Source organism: Amblyomma maculatum, chromosome 8 (assembly GCF_055883805.1).
Source record: "Amblyomma maculatum isolate TAMU_Amacu chromosome 8, ASM5588380v1, whole genome shotgun sequence".
NCBI classification, from domain to species: domain Eukaryota; kingdom Metazoa; phylum Arthropoda; class Arachnida; order Ixodida; family Ixodidae; genus Amblyomma; species Amblyomma maculatum.
Window position 1 is genome coordinate 94,192,348 of NC_139351.1, and position 17,137 is coordinate 94,209,484.

The following is a 17,137-nucleotide window of genomic DNA, read 5'->3' on the forward strand; positions in this document are numbered from 1 at the left end:
TTGTTATAAAAGGAGTCACATGCTTTTGGGGGACCGGGATGGGACTAGCACTTTGCTACATGTCCTTCAGCGAGGGGAAAGAGGGGCAGGCAATCAGTGAAACACTACATCTCTCTAAACTGGCGTCCTCTAACGCACGACGAAGACTTCGCCCTTCCGCCGAGCATGGTCAAGCGCATGGGCAAGACGGAGCACACGCCGACCTTTGAGCAGCCCGGCATCCTGGTCACGGGGGGCCTCAACCTGGACACTGGCATCAGTGAGTAGCATGCTGAAAGATGTTGTGTGAGAGCACTGATAATCTCGTCAATAATATTTCTCATGGAACGGCTTCTTCGTCAGGTTGTTTCATGCTTTGACGCATGCTCCATCAGTCACATAGAGTATTGCGAGGCTTCGAAAAGGAATGGAAAATAATGTGCCTCTTGTCAGGGCGTAGAAGTGAGGAAGGTATACCGCAATGATGTTGGAATTTTGGCAATTGCGAACGGTCCCCGATCACATGAGCCTTGGCTACTGTACACTGGGGTGAAACTAGATCGCTGCAGTGGTGGCGACTAAAGTGCGAGATGCTTTCGCGTTCTTGATACTGTGTTTGGCTTGCTTCAGTTGTACCTTCAACTTCAAGGGCAACAAATAAAATGCATGATCTCACTGCTGTATGATTGCTATGTAAACACTCACTAGATGTCATACGGTTCAGGAGCTCAAACCAGTCATTTGTTAGCACGTTTCTGAATATCGCCGCAGCAGCTCTTGTGTGGTACTGGCTAGCTATAACTATTCACAGCAGGCAATACAGAGATAGTTAATACGAATATATTGTCCCTGGCATATAGCCTCGTCACTGATAGGAGAGCAAACGCGCTCGCAAGACCTGAAGTTGAAAAACCTGCGAACATTTGTTGAGTCTTCAAACTGATGAACTGACCTGTGCGATTGCCTAAATCACTGCCCGGCTATTGCTTTTGTCGGGAAGATATGAATTTACCCGCGGTTGGTTTCGACCACAAATATATGATAACACTTCACGGTGAATACCTAGAATCTGTGTGATTCTCATTCTTTCACGGTGGGTGTGCTGCCGCTCAGGCGCGTCCGTGCTGGCCTTCGACCCGTCCTTCAACACTGTACAGCAATGCAGCGTTCTGCCCACCCCTCTGCACCACCACCGAACCGTACTCGTCGGCTCCGACGTCATTGTAGTCGGTGAGTACTCTGGGAAACTGGAAGGGTAAGAAAGAAAGAAAAGAATAATTATGTAAAATCTCGAAGCATTGTCCACTGAAGTGATGTGTCTAATGTGTCATCATCACCGTGTCCTCAGCTCAGTCCAGGGTGACTGACCTCAGCTTCTTCTGTCCAACTTTCCTGGAATAGCCAGCCAAGCTGTCTGAAGGAAAGGAAGGGATTACCCTTACATTATTGCTGTAAACAAATTAGCAGCGGTTAAACGTTGTTAAACCAGGTTTGACGAGCGATAGCTCTTTTTTGCTTGATTGCTTGGTTCTACTAGTACCACGTTTTCAGCTGACGCTATCGCGCGCCTATCACATGATCTGGGACCTTACTGAGAATCAGTCGCTTTTGAAGGTCAAGTGTCAGGTTTGAAGTTCGGAGGCCAAACGTAATGGTTAAAGTCAAAGATCAGAAGTCATTAGTCATGGTCTAGGAGTCAGTAAGTCATATGCGATCGTGCACCAGCTTACCATAGCATACCACACTGGGCAAGATTCGTCGCCAGGCAGGCTAAGTACCAGCCTGACTTTGACTCAGTTTCAAGGTCACCAGGACGGAACCAAGCGGTCCGCGTTTTTGTACCTGGAAGATTAGAGCTGATGTTCTAAAAAAAAAAAAAGAAGCGAGAGACCGCCTTCCTCTCTTCGCGACTTAACGTGTCCATAGAGCATAGTACCATGCTGCACGCTGCGCAGGCGGTATGTTGGAGTCCGCGGACGGTCCGTACCTGTGCACCCGACGCTGCTATCGACTCAACGTGGCCAAGATGCAGTGGAGTCGCGTGGCCGACCTCAAGACAGAGCGAGCCCACCACGGACTGGTGCATTGCGACGGACGCCTCCTGGCCCTGGGGGGACTCACCATCGGACGCAAGTAGGCCCACGAAATTATCTGTTTGTTCCTAAAGGATTGCCCCATACTATAGAATACAATTGCCTCCGGGATGCATGAAGAGAAATTGAGACGCATCAAGTGCACCCTCGTTTTCCGTAATCACCTCAATGGAGCACCACATTCGACATGACCTGAGCACCACTTTCGCCTCTGAGAGTAGTGGCTACAGCAAATCGACTGCGAAAAGCTTCTGCCTTTTCAAGCAGTGCTGTTATTCAAGAAGGCTGATGTGTTGTATTTATTTATACTGCTTTCCCACGACCCGACCGAGGACACCGGCAATGTATGTACGTTTCGACTTTTAGCCAGAACAGAATACGAACTGGAAAAACGGCGCACATTAAAAACTTCTGTTCAATTGAAGAGACGGAGGAGGCTGTCGGAAAAGAGCTGCTCGACAAACGACGGCTTTATAGAAACCCACAGCTCTCGTACAAGTCGTCAATAGCACAGAAAGGAAAAGTACAAAATACGCTTCTCATGTTTTTGTTAGCTTAAAAGAAAAACGCATTTACAGTAAAATCAGGTAGCCACAGCGAATACGACAGCAGTATAATAAAGATAAAAGCGACAAGCCCCATACAAGCACGATAGAAGAACTAACGTAAACAGTAGTAAATTACGATGGAAGTTGACAAATGCTATACAAGAACATAATATGAGCATAGGCTGGTGATATCAGCATGGAGGTTTAGGGATGTAGGGCACGAAGCTTCCGTGATTCACTTTTATTAGGCCAAATAAGGGTAGGTATATATAACGAAAAGCTGAAGCAAGAGCTAACTGCACGTGAGACCACTCGAACGTGAAAAATGAGGTCGTGATCCAGTTTGTCAACCAAGTCGCTGCCTGGCAATTAACAAGCTCCACGCTGTCGTGGCAGCAGTTGCGAGTTCTGGCGATATATGCTCATTTTTACGACATGATGCTTTGTTAAGTCTTCTATGACTGCACCGTAGGCAGCCCAAAATTGGCAGCCAGAAGGAAGGCAACATCCCCCCTTCCTCCCATCGCTATCACCACCACGCACGCACTGCTCCCATTTATTCATATCGCTTCTGCCCTCCCCTAGAGGATTTAATGTCTGAGGCGATGTGCTACTCAGAAAAACAATTTCAGGCTGATACTCAGACGTGGTGACCAGGCACTATGCTAAAAATTAAGATGATAACATTGTTTGTTCTATGCTGATTATATAAGTATAGTGAGCGAAAGCTTGGTAAACGAGGCGGAAGAACGCAGTGGAGCTCTAGATGTTTTCTCACCTTGTAATAATACGAGCTCTCGGGACTCGAAGCACAAAACTAGCCGATCGAGCATTTGCAAACTTGTTGCTATATATATCTTGGCAAATGCCTGTGGTACATTTTTTTAAATAATTACGAGTGTTGAAACTGAATAAAACTTCGTGCAATGACTTGCACATACTTTGTTGAGGCTATAGCTGCTGTTGAATCCACCAATGAGGGTCAGCTATAAGTGCAGTACCGCAGCTTTTTTTCTCAGTCATATCTATACAGCGCGCAGCTCTATGCAGCTCACGTATGTGCCATAAGGAGTGCAACGCTCAACCAACCTTTTAGCCCTAGATCTGAATTGTGTGGGTTTTTAAGGCAAAAGCCTCTCCAGGCTTTTGCCTGCGAGAAGTGTCCGCGAGATGTGTTCGCGAGATTTGAGTGTCAGCGAGACGTCAAAATATGTTCTGACGTCTACATAATTTTCCCGGTAAGGACGTCACAGTAGGTTATGACGATGAATGTAAAGAAAGTAAGAAAAGTATAACGAGTACACAAACGCGCAAGATAAAGAACATAAGAGGTAGGCAGAAGAGGAAGAAGAAGGAGGACAGGCTTTCGCCATTAAGCTTTTAAGCGAAGCTAAGTGTAATCCTGTAATTTGTTTTATTCTTGACGCTTGTTGGAAGTTTTGCAACAGGTCAGGTAAAGAACCAGGGGAACGTTTACCTCAGGTGGGACGCTTGTGCTCGATGGCTACGCAGGCTGGTGTCCAGCATGGAGTACTATGATGTGAAGCGCAACAAGTGGACCAAGATGAAAGGTTCCCTCCCTCAGCCAATGATGGCCATGGGCGTAGCGCTTTTCCGTTCGCTCGTCTGGATCGCCGGTGGTGTCGTGGGCAGCTCCGAGGACGACCTGGCCTGCACCGCGGCTGTCCATTGCTACGACCCCAAGAACAAGACGTACGCGCTGGCCAACATCACACCGCCAATTGTGGCCGTACTACACGTATAAGAAATCGGCCGAATCCCTTCCCATGGGAGTGCTACACTTAACCTAAACTGAGGTGTAGCGCGTTGCACGCGTCTCAAGCTTGTTTCATACGAAGTGGTTTTATTTGTCACTGGGATTTTTGAGAACTCGATATTCGCTCTAAAAAATTACCGTACCCCACAGACAACAGCAGCAGACTTCTCGTATTTAATGTATGCAGTATAGAAGTTCAAAGGCAAATAAAGAGCAGGGGAGACCGAAATCTTTACAGCAGACGCTTGGATAATGGTCCGCCGTAACCGAGCGTATTCAAGTACTTTTTCAAGGAAAGTAGACCATAACTTTCTATATTTTGCTTTTAAAAACGTGTGTAGCGTTCAGTGTGCCTAAGAACCAGATAAGAAATAAGTCGCTGTCATATAGCTGCTGTAATTGCGATATACTTCAAGCCTGAGGTACATCGTTTTTATCGGTAAAATTGCAGTGCCTCCTATTATCAGTACAAACACAGTCCTGATTCGGATGGGTTTATAAATGGTACTAGCCGCTTTATTAAAACATCACGCCACGACGTAGTAAAACAAAGCACTCCTGCGGCTGACATAACTGAAGTTCTGAATGTACTAGGAGCACGCGCTGGCGAGTCAACGGCACAGGACTGCAGCCGAATACAACCAAATATTTCAAGGCGCCACTCAGACGTGAAAGGTCATGCACCATTGATCGTCTTTGCTGTCGCCCTATTTTTCTTTTTAATAGACGCTCACATCTGTTTGTTGTCAGTCCGAGGCTGGAGCACGCACAAACACAATCTTTCTATTTGACACTTGAGCGCTAGCCTTTGTGAAGGAGGTGGAATCGCAGTATTGCGCAAAAGTCTCGCATAGTTTGAGAGCTTTGAGAGCAGAGCCTTCGCAGCTTTTTGGTTGGACTACTTTTTCGAAATGTCGCTTAGTGTTCCCTGCGGCTCTTCTCCGTATTTGGCTGAATTAGCCGAAAACTCAACTGAAAACATTCCATGCATAGAATCTTTCGCGTCACATTTGCTCACAGTGCACGCTATGTGATCAAGTGCTAGTCGCATTCAAAGGCTTATATTTCTTCATGTGGGTTGGGACAGTTGGACGTCTGTAGTGCCGCCGCTGCCCCGGGCTTGTGCCTACCTGGGCCTGCTGTGTGCTTCTGGTAGTCTTGTGGCGCTGGGCGGCTCTGTGTCCCTAGACCAGCTGCAGTCGGGCAGTGTGGCCAACGTTCTGCGCCTGTCTTCCGACCAGCGCGCCTGGGAGCCGTTGGTATCGATGCCCAAGGCCTGCCATAGCGTGGACGCCGTCGTCTTCGGTAAGAACGCTGTAGGCGCTTGCTGAATATCTGTAGTCGCATACCGATCACTGCAGAAACTGAAATGGGAGATTGCGAAAGCATTAGCACAGGCGCAACGGTTGGGGTTCCTAGTCGATGCCTTTCTACATCTACTTACCCACGTGACATGACTCAGCACTTTTTCTCGCATGACCCATGACTCGCATGACTCACTATTTACATACCTAGACACTTTCATCTCACATGACTAATGACTCATGACTCGTTTATGTTAAAGCACTTGTTTATATCATATGACTGCTAATTCCCATCCGGTCACTGACTAATAACGTCGCTTGGTGATGACCTTACGAGGTTACCAACTTTCGGCGACAGATTTTGAGGATTCTTCCGTCGCTGACATAACCTACTAATGCCTTTGTATTAAAACATAAAACTAAAATAATTGGCGTGCTTCTAAAATTTGTTACGCGCCGCTCATGCCGTGGCAAAGGGCATTACATACACGGACACTCATGTGTTCGCGTGCCCTGCCCTTGTGTTTCGCTGACACAAGGACATTCACAGACGCCCTTGTTTCTGGCCTTGGCAGGCCTTGATCCATGCAGGATTCGCTAAGGCAATTTCAGTCTCCCAAGCTGACCTGCATGAAGTGCAGAATGAATAAAGTAACGTAACTTACGCTCTCTGTAGTGGCTGCAACAATGTTTGTGTATAATTCTTTCTCTGCCGTGGTGGCTGTCAGGTGAGTCGCTGTACGTGTTCGGCGGCATCAGCGACGGACACGTGCTGGCCGACGTGCTGCTCCTACGCGGTGGTCGATGGTCCCTGTGCGCCCATCTGCCGGCCTCCGTGCTGGGGCCCAGCGTAGTGGCCCTCCCGGGACCCCAGCGCGCCACCCACCAGGCTGGTGACGGCTCTGCTGCAGCCGCGGAATCCGCGGACGCCAGGTGAGGAAAACCTGCATACATCCTTTTAAAAGATGAAGGGACTGTCTATGCTTCATGTCCCAGAAATGTTCTGGGTATTAAGATTTATAATGTATTCATGAAAAAGTAATGCGCGGAATAAAACGTACAAGAGAGCGGTCTCGCACCTGTTCCAGCTTGCATGCCGTGCTTGTGCTGCGCAAGAGAACTTAGCCTGGGACGTCACAACTTTAGAAAGAACGATCACTTCATCATTTGACTTGGCGGTCTTCACATCCTCGGAGTACCATGACCTGATGTCCCACTAATATATCCTGCTCACTGACTCCAGTCACCAGTCGTGACAGGATTCACGCATGGACTGGAGCGCGCAGGTGTTTAAACTGCGCTTCTGATCATTAGGAAACAAAGGTTTCTGATAGGTTTATACTTTGTTTAATGACAAATTTAATGACGAAACTTGTATGGTGGCTTGACTATTATCTTTCTAATCGCCATAAATATGTCCAGATAGCAAAATCTAGGTCTCAATCAGCTTCAGTATTTCCCGGGGTTCGTCAAGGCTCGGTACTAGGTCCCCGTATTTTTCTTATTTATATGAACGACCTAGCCATCGATTTTCCAGCCATTTTCTTGGGATGACTGCTTTTTCTACCGTAACATTGGGTCAATGGAGGATCAAGCCGCTCTAAACAACTACCTAATGGCTATTACTGACTGGTATGACTTGGGGGGGATGACTTCAAACATCTCGAAATACGCTCAAATGACTGTAGCACGTTAAAAAAAAGTCATTTCCTTACGTTTACCATATGTCAATAATAACCAAATCGCCCGAGTTGACCGGTTCAAATACATGGGCATAATTATCAACTCCAAATTAAGCTTGAACTCTCACACTAAAACAACAGAGACTTTTAGTTTAGCGCTACCACTTACCGCTACCGTCTACCGCTACCGTGGGAGTGTCTGTACGCATGCGCAGATCACCCCGGGGGCGACAGATGGCGTCACGTTCCTGTCAAATTCTCGCGGACTCCGCACGCAGGGACCAATCAGCGCGTGCTGTGCTGACGGCGCGCGGTAGAGGTATACGGCCGCGGTAAGCGGCAGCGGTAAACTAAAAGTCTCTGTTGTCTCTGCAGCATCAAAACGACCTTGGGTCCTCAGGCATCGCTTGAAATACTGCAACAGCAAAAGAAAGTTAGTTGCATACACATCCCTCGTAAGCCCGCTACTTCATTACGTAGATGTAGTTTGCGATCCACGCACTAAAACAGAAACAAACCGCGTAGAACGCGTATTCAGGAAAAATGGCTTTTTTTATTTACAATGGTTATGGTCGTCAGGTCTCCGTATACGATTTTTATAAACGGTCCGATCTTTGTGCACTCGAATCACGGCGAATGATGCGCCACCTCAAAATGATATTCAGCATTGTTAACAAGCAAACAAAACTAGATTTTCAGACATGCTTGCACTTAACACGGCATGATCTACACAGACAAAACACGGCAAGGCGATTTTGGTACCCCAGTATAGAACAAAACTTCCTTCTTCCCAAGGACCATCGTTGAGTGGAACGGGCTGCCGAGTGAGGTGGTGAACCTGTCAACATCCGAATCCTTTTTAGCAGTAGCTGTTCCTCACTTGTGATTGCTGCGCATCTTTTGCTACTTTTTTGAAAGTGCCAGTTTGTTAATAACTGTTCAAGTGTTGTTTTTTGTTGATTGTTCATTGCACACTTTTGTTGGTGTTTCGTATTTCATTGTTGTTGTTTTGTTTTGTTTTTTGTCGTCTTAGTACGACAGTGATATGTAACAAACATTTTTTTTTTTTGCCTTGTAACCACACCTCCCTTAGCGGCCGAAAGGTATCTGGTAGCATTGAAATAATAATAAAATGGAATAACTCCACGGGCCGGTACGTAAAAGCATCAGCCTTCAATGAAGACGTATAAGCTTGTTCAGTACAGAGAATATGTCGGCTGGGCGGAGATTTAAGAACAACGCTTCCTAACTAATGTTTCTAACTAAGGGTACCAAAAGCAAACTGAAATTCATATGCTTGAAACATTGTTGAAATCATTTACAGGGAACCATTCAAGGGGGTTTATGTGCGCAACAATTACAAACGATATAAGAAACACCTTTCAGCCCGGAGAGAAAAGGAGCAGTTGCATTCACTTCGCCTTCTCGATAACGCAGGGCCGGCCGGAAAGATGAAGACCTCATCATGTGGAGCTGGCACAACCTCTGATGCCCTCAGGCCACACTGAACCTGGAGGCTCTAGCCTTATTCGTCTATGTAGTTAAATACAGTTTTGATAAATCAGTATCACTATATATAAACTCCCATTTGTGCATACTTACCTTCCTTGTAAACCACATCATATTGTGTAGATAAAACATTTTTCAGTTTAAAATTTGCCTGAGAATACACCAATTTCAACCATAAAAACTCTTATTTGACGCCGTAACGAAATGCACTACCATTTTATCCGGAGCTTTAGAAAGTGGTGTTATTGATGCAGTTTATTGATGTAATTAGGAAATGTTGCACTCTCACCAAGTCCGTAACTGTTCCTTCAGATATGAGAGAACAAACGCAGCATAGAAAAGGCACGGGTGATTTTTCTCCATTCCTCAGCCGAAATAACGGCAAGCTTACGGGTGGGGAAAATGCGGGAGTCACGTGTACGTATTCATTTCGTTTGGTCCATCGCTAGTGGTCGCTACTCTAGGTGACCAAGGTAGTGCGAAAGGCGCAATGCTGGTCATAAGGAAGCAAGCCTGTGATGTGTCGCAAGTCCCGCCAGTGGAGCCGCACAGACGCTGAAGAATGAAGGATGATGGGGAAATGTTTTACCTTAACGTGTTTTCTTTTTATTTATTTCTACTGCCTCCGTCCTTTATCTTTGGTTGAGTGTGCGTTTAGCATGTCTGATGAGTTTTATCAACGCTGATCCCGCCTCTGAAACGAGTGCACGATGAATGTGACAATATGGTGATGATGGTGTCCACCGCGCGGCCCTAATATATGTGGTCACCTGGCTTTGGGGAATCATGACGTCACACATGGTGAACCAGGTGGTGGACTCTATTGTATTTTGTGGTCCCGTTCTAGCTAAGAAATTATTTGCAATGCTGTAGCATGACCACGTGACTTGGCCGCCATCTTGAATCTGTGGATGACTGAGGAACGGGCGAGAAACTGACAAATGCAAGTAGTAAGAGCTAACGATCTTTAAAACTTCGCGTTAAAGCGAATTTTCACTGCGAATTGGTGGCTTAGAACATTCCCATCAGAACGTTCATAAAAATATTGCAATATCCCACAATTTTTGTCATTAAAAGTTACGGCGAGCTCCTAAGGCCGCTTACGTTCTGTGAACGGAAGCCAGAGATGGATAAAGAAGTTCCTTAAGGGGGATTAATGATGTATTAAGCTGGATTAATAGTACTGTCGCTATCATTGTCACTATACTGCTAACTGCAGCGCGCATTCAATATGTCTACTTTTATTCAGCATGAAACAATTATTGGTTCGAATCCCGGCCTCCCCAAGTTAATTTGTTTTTCTTTTCAGCGCGATTACTTGCCTTTGATTACAGGAAAATCTTTAAAAAAAAATATGACGATAATCGGGATATTGGCGAGCTGCTCCTTATTTTCCGCGACGATCATCCCGCGCGCAGACTACTACGGCGCATTCTGTAACTAATGGTGCATATAAGAATTTTTTTTTCTTTGCTTTACAAAGCATCTCATAAAGCTAGACTTGTACGGGGCCAGCATAGTGATGCGACCCCAGCTCGCATGCGGGTTTCCCGCGCTTTGTTGTGGGGGAGGCGATTACGAGGAATTGTGAGACATGCCCTTTGCTCCCTTCCGAAAAGTTTCATTTCATAATCGAGGCCCGGTCCTTTTCTTTGTTATTTTAATCACTTTAGGCTCCAGCCGAAAAATTCATTGTGGACGCGCGATCGCGGTTCTGTTTCTATATATCTTGATAAATGTGCTTTAACGTCACAGATAGCGGGAGAGAAAGAGGGAGAGTAAGAGAGGTGTCACGTAATGCTGGTATAATTCATTGAATATTTTTCGACACCTCAGTAAACCACGAGCATGCGCCTTCATTAGTGAAATAGAATTGTACGTACTGAAGCACCATCTGTGTCAGTGCAATTTGAATCATCAGGTGAGTCGTATAGTTTTTCGATTTGTTTCTTTCCCGTCTTCGCTATCTTGATTTTTTTTCCGTCATCGCCTCTCAATCAGGCTAATGGTTCTATGCTACGCTAAGCTATAATGGTCCCACACGGGGTTTTCGTGTAACCATCATTATTTCACTACTTGTTTTCCTCTTAACATACCACTTTCTTTCCCTTTTTTTTCTTTCTTTTTTTTCTCCCCTTGTCCTTTCTCTATTTCATGCCTTTATATACTCCTGCCCCCTTATTTTTCTTGTGACTCTTAAGTGATACCATTGCAGTTTGAGAAAAATAAATTTTTTCATTGTATTTGCAGTTTTCCAAACGCTTTATATCATTTTTTTTTTTTGCTTGACACCAGCCACATGGCTCATTTACTCTTTTTTTTTTTTTTTTGTCATAAGTCGACATCTTGACCGCGTCTTCAGGCCCTTGCTCGTTCCCAAGACATATCGTGCCTTTTTTTTTATTTATTTCAAATTGTATTTGTAGTTTCCCATTTTTTTGTTCTTTTATATTAATTGATTCATGCCTCTGTTGAATATTCTTTGTCAAGAATTCTTTAACTTCCATTTTATATTTTTATTTTAGATATGCCTGTCAGCTGACGGACATGCAAAAAGGGGGAAATGATCCATTACATGGCAGTGCGGAAGTCTTGGTCAAGTTCAACATCGTATCATATAGTCCCACACAGTTTCATACATTAATTTTGAAAAAAGCATTGCCAGGGAGTATCTGCTGCTGCAATCAATGCAGAAAAATCGTAGGAGGCGATTGGACACCGATAAGAATTGACGCGATAGCCTGTTTTGTCTTTCCGACACATTTGTGGGCCACTGGCGCGATGTGAGCCTACGGCAAAGGCGCCTTATCGCTGGAAAGAGCTGCAGTATATACGCTCGCGTGATATCTTCAGTGTTTAACTAACCTCAAACCGATTAAGACGTGTAAAAGCACTGTTTGCCATGGTTTGGTGTGATTTTCCGTGATGTTTTCGCATATTGAGTGACTGGCGCAGATTTTGGCAGAGTGTTAAACGTCTTTGATTGATTCTGTTTTTGGATAAAGGAAATGCAGTATCTGCCTCACTTCGCTATGGAGACCTACATTTGCAATTCCGTAATTGCAGGTGCAAGTGTCTTTGGTTAGAATCTCTTTCGCAAGCTATCCTCCAACTTTGATTAGCAGATTGATGCTAAATGGGATGCTGGATGGTGTGGCGTCACTATGAAAGCTGCACAAAGCACAGTTACGTCACAGCTTTGAGGCGAAATTGTGTGCCTTTCTTTTTTTTTTCTTTTTTTTTGGGGGGGAGGGGGCGTTTTTGACACCTTCCACTCAAACCTAAGGTACGGCGACGCCTTCGGGCACGTGCCACTGTAGACTGGCAGCTTACCTCACTCTCCTAGACATTTTGCACCGGATGTACCTCATATTTTTTCGGGCTCGCAGGATGCTCCAAGAGAGCATTGGAAAATGTACGGGTGTTCAGTGCTTAAAGTCTGGCTTAATGGGGGATTCCCCTAAATATTTAACTAACACCATTCCCACTTCGAGTTATAGATCAACTCGCCCTACCATCTGATCTGCTAACCGTCCTGGTTAGCTCTGACTGAAGATGTTACCGGCATCTCCGTACTCTGGACTACCAATTGTTTTTTATGCAAAAAAACCTGAAACAATAGAGCATGTTTTTCTTGACTGCTGGGACCCAATATTTCACTGGGATGTTTTACAGCGCACGGTTAAGAAACAGTTACCACTCGATCCATATGAAATAAGTTTCTTGCCGATAGAAACATCACAGGATATACCATATGATTTGATTATGCTTCTGGGCCTGCACTCAATATGAAAAACGAGGATGCAATTTGAACATGCTGATCTTGTCGTGCATTCTGTTCGCGAGCATTTTGTTGAAAGTGTCGTTTCACTAAGAGAGTGTTACCGAGCACTCCCTGATCCACCAGAATGGATTACCTTGCTTGATGTTTTGGTGTCGCTGAGAGAATTTTAATCCGTGTTTGCCGAAGCCTGGCTTACGCGTTTTATGCACTGTATTCCTGATTTCACTTTCAGATGTCAAAGTCGGCAATAAAGAAAAAAAAAGGAAAGTCCTGGTTAGCTCAGTCGGTAGAGCGACTGCCCCTGGAAAGGCGGGGGTGCCGGGTTCGATTCCCGGATCCGGACGAATTTTTCTTTTACTACAAGTTTCTGAGAAAGCTGTATAGCTTCCCTTTGTAGTCGTATGGCTGCGCTTAGGTTGATGCCAATGAGTAATTAATCACTTATTAAGGCGGTCTGTAGTGATTCGAGCACTGGTGGAAAGGGAAATAAAGCAGGGAAGAGAGAAAGCAGCTATTTGCCTGTTTTGCAAATTGTTTTATACAAAGAAGACAAATCGTTATTTTTCTCTATCTCTGGTTGTAGAGAACGTGTTAGTGATTCTTATTATTAATCAGTGCGAAACTGTCAAAACGATACAGAATAAATATTCCGATTACACCACTGACAAGAACAAAAAATTGTTGCCTGCTTTATATTCATACAGTCCTTATACTTTCAAGCTCGGGGGGTTACTAGGGGGGTCTCGTACCCCTCAAGATCTCCCTGACTTTAAGCCCTGCTGGTGTCAACAAGGACAGAGGGGATGAGGGCATGACGCGCACATTTAATTCCTGCATCTCTGTCTGTCAACAGGGGAAGCCGAGTTTAGCGCCATCTCTCTTCGATCGCGTCGACTGTAAAAGCTGCAACTCTCCGCGCGGCCACCTAGCAGCAGCACAGGACCCGTTTGGCAGCGTGGCATGACGGCGCGCGATCAGAAATGCTCAACAGAGCCACTCCCACTGGCATTCCTGAAATTTGAGCGAGCATATTTTTTCCATAACATGAAAAAAAAAAAAAACACTGCTGCAATAATTCAAGCAATATGGGTACACACCTTCGAGCGCACTTTGTGTGGCCGTGAATTTCTAACAACCAGGAACAGTTTTCTTAGGGCCAAGTAACAATAATCTCGATTTTATTGCATCTAAAATGGTCTTATAGGTGTTTTTAATTAGTACAAGAGGCGCAAAAGCTTTGGCATGACGGAAAGTGACTTAGCACAAACTACTTTTGCTCACTTAAATATCTCTAGTACTGACCTCGATGTCTTGTATACACCTATGAATTTTTTTTGCACTGCTTCCGACAACTGTTTGCCCTAAGTCTCTTTTCCTGCGAGGTCTCCTTCGCAGAGGCGTAACATATCCTTGACAAAATTACTTAACAGCTTGTTACTGCACATTTTTACAAAGGAAACTTGTAACAATATACGGTGGCCAGATAATAAGCGGGAGTTGAATGACTCGTCTTTTACCATTTAGACACTATGAGCTGAATTATGAAGGCGGCTTTGTGCCAGCCTGCATGTTTATGGCGCACGATAAGCTCCTTCTGGGTCCCTGTCACCGTTACAGCAGCTTGCCAGAAATTTTCCCGGAATACTGCCATTTACCACTCAATGTAGCGACAGCTATTTGCTCCTTTAGAGAAAACGTTGTGATATGAGAGCTTTTGTCGAAGGAAGTGGCCCGACCCTGTTTCTTTCCTGCACTTAATTTATGGCAACTTCATCTTTGGTGGCAACTGTTAAAAATGGAGTATCGCTTCGTCGAGAAACCCGTCAGCATGAAACAAGTATCAATAAAAAATCTAGGGAGCACTTTGGACCGCGAAAGTGCGATGAGGCGAAAGCCTTTGTTGGCAACGCCACTGATTCCTGCTTTACTGCGTCTGCTTCTACATGCTGAGCAGTGCGGTGTTCAAGGAAGAGGCAAATAATCGGATGCCCGGCAGGGTCAGCTTCGCATGAGTGAATCGCCTGGTGATGTCATCGGTCAAGACCAGAGGTGACGTCATGGCGGGGTTTGACGTTATGATGACGTCAGTTCCGGTTATTATACGCGATCGGATGCGACGTCATGATGACGTCATATACGGTCATGGTCGATGATGTTTTCAGTTGATGGCGTCACAATCCCGCGGTGTCCCGCGGAATCTCTCGAAGTAGGGGACACTTCTCGCGGACGCACGCACGGACGGACACTCTGGCGAGTCATGAGCACCTAAAGGCTTTTTCCTTAATATTGACATGTTTACAACACTTGCTCCCGGACACCCACTGTGTTGGAGCAACTGTAGCATGGCGATGATGGCTGGCAGTGAAGCGCATGACGCTGCGTGCACTGTCTGAATCGGCGTCTTTAAAGAGGTAGAAAAATATATGGACGGTTTCATTGCATACACTATCGAACACATATCAGTAATCCCACTAATATGTGGGATTACTGATATGTGGGATAAAAAATGGTACAAACTCAGACGTCCCGTGTAAGACTTAAACTCGAGCATCTCTGCCTGGATAATCCAGCCCGTCTGCAAGTTACAACCCAACAGCAGGACCCTGGACTAAGGTTCTGCAAATCTCTCTTTAGGCTGTATAAATATGTTCTCCATCTCCCTCTCCCTCTCTGTCAGCAATTTATCAAGGAATGTCAGTCATTCTTTTAAAAGCATCTTTACTGAAAGACATCGGAGCCGTGTTCCTGTATAATACTTGTTTTGTTACTTTTTGTTGGCAGGTTTTTACTGGTCGGTGCAGGTTAAGATAGCAAATCCGGACGACATTTCTTGATTACTAGAAATATTTACGTCACAATTAAAGCTAATTAATGGGAAAGGGTAAGCGAAAATTGTAAAGAAAATTGATTTTATTGTTTGTTTCCCCTAAATATGAAAGTACATTCTTTTCTGCATCTTTTTCAGTGTGACACATCATCCTGCGCAAATTTTACCAGCATTAAAAAGCGATCCGAAAGCAAAACGACCAGCGACGCGCCCCACTTTACGCACGCTGTTTTTATTCTGTTTTTCTTTTTTTGACAAGAGTGTGCCGGAAGGCAAGACGTTTGTGCACAAAGAAAGCCTTCCGCCATCAGTCTTGTGCGCACTGAAGCCCATTTATCGGCAGCTTGCACGGACGAATCCAGAACCCAATTGAGTCAATCAATATTAATGTGGGAGCGTGCTCCAAAAACTTTCTTTGTGGGCCTGAAGACATTGAAGATTGCCACATTCGACGCGGTCCTAACATTCATTGACGGAAGCACAGCTACAACTAAGGTTATTGGGGCATGCGGGCTACACCCCGGAAATAACGCTCTCCGCTGGCTAAAGGAAGTCGACTCGGCGTCGAGTTTTTTTCGCTGACAGAGCAACGGGAAAAATTGGCTTGAAGTTACAGTTTAGAATAAACTCAGTTCTCCCGAAAATATAGTTTTTGTTGCGTCGGTGCGGTTATTTTTACGATTACAAAAATGCATGTTGCATTTTTGGGTGCATACTAATTGACTACATGAAAATATACTGAACCAAAATTAAACTGCAGAATGAATAGTGTTTGTTTAATGATAAGAAAATCTCAAAACGTCGTCTAAAATTAGGTCTCCGAAGAAACGATTAACGTTTTGCATAATACAACACTTTAGTTCAGCAGATAAACGGCAAAGTACTGAACAACATCAAACCAACCCCTTGACGATATGATTTGCCATCAGTTTGAATGCTAGTGCAAAAACACATTGTATGCATTACCTACACCCTATGTAGATGCAGCTGCTCTTTAAGCCATTGTGAAATATTCAATACGGTCCACGTACCAAAAACGTGGCGGTCTAAAAGTGTCCAAAGATCATAGCGACACCTCTGCGTGCTGAAGTAAACTGCGTCTAAGCAATTATCTTTGAGATGTTTGATAAATGCATAACCATTTCACAAGAGTATTAATAAAACATATGTATGCAAGGTGAAATATTCATTGATATTGCAGTCCGAAAGATAAATTAAGAGCTACAAGAAGAAAACGAACACGAAAATCTCTCGGGAGGTAATCCGGGCAATAGGCAATACATTTATTTATTTATTTATTTATTTATTTATTTATTTATTTATTTATTTATTTATTTATTTATTTATTTATTTATTTATTTATTTATTTATTTATTTATTTATTTATTTATTTATTTATTTATTTATTTATTTATTTTCAATACCTCAAATGCCTCTTTAAAGGGGTTTTACATGAGGGGCGGGCCTTAGGTGATGCAGATAAGTTTTTCAATGAAGTGCTTGTAGTGCACGTGATTGCAATGGCTAACAGCAGCAGCAGGAAGATCATTCCAGTCCTCTGGTGTTCGTACAAAAAACGAAGAAAGATTGGCTGATGATCGGGCTGAAGGTGGGTATACCATCTTGTCATGGCT

The 17,137-nt window shown here is 44.5% G+C and overlaps 1 pseudogene; it reads left to right on the top strand.

Moving 5' to 3' along the window:
• LOC146181843 (uncharacterized) overlaps positions 1–8,872 on the top strand; it is a 28,805-nt pseudogene extending 19,933 nt beyond the window's left edge.
• Positions 8,873–17,137: the final 8,265 nt, after the last annotated feature.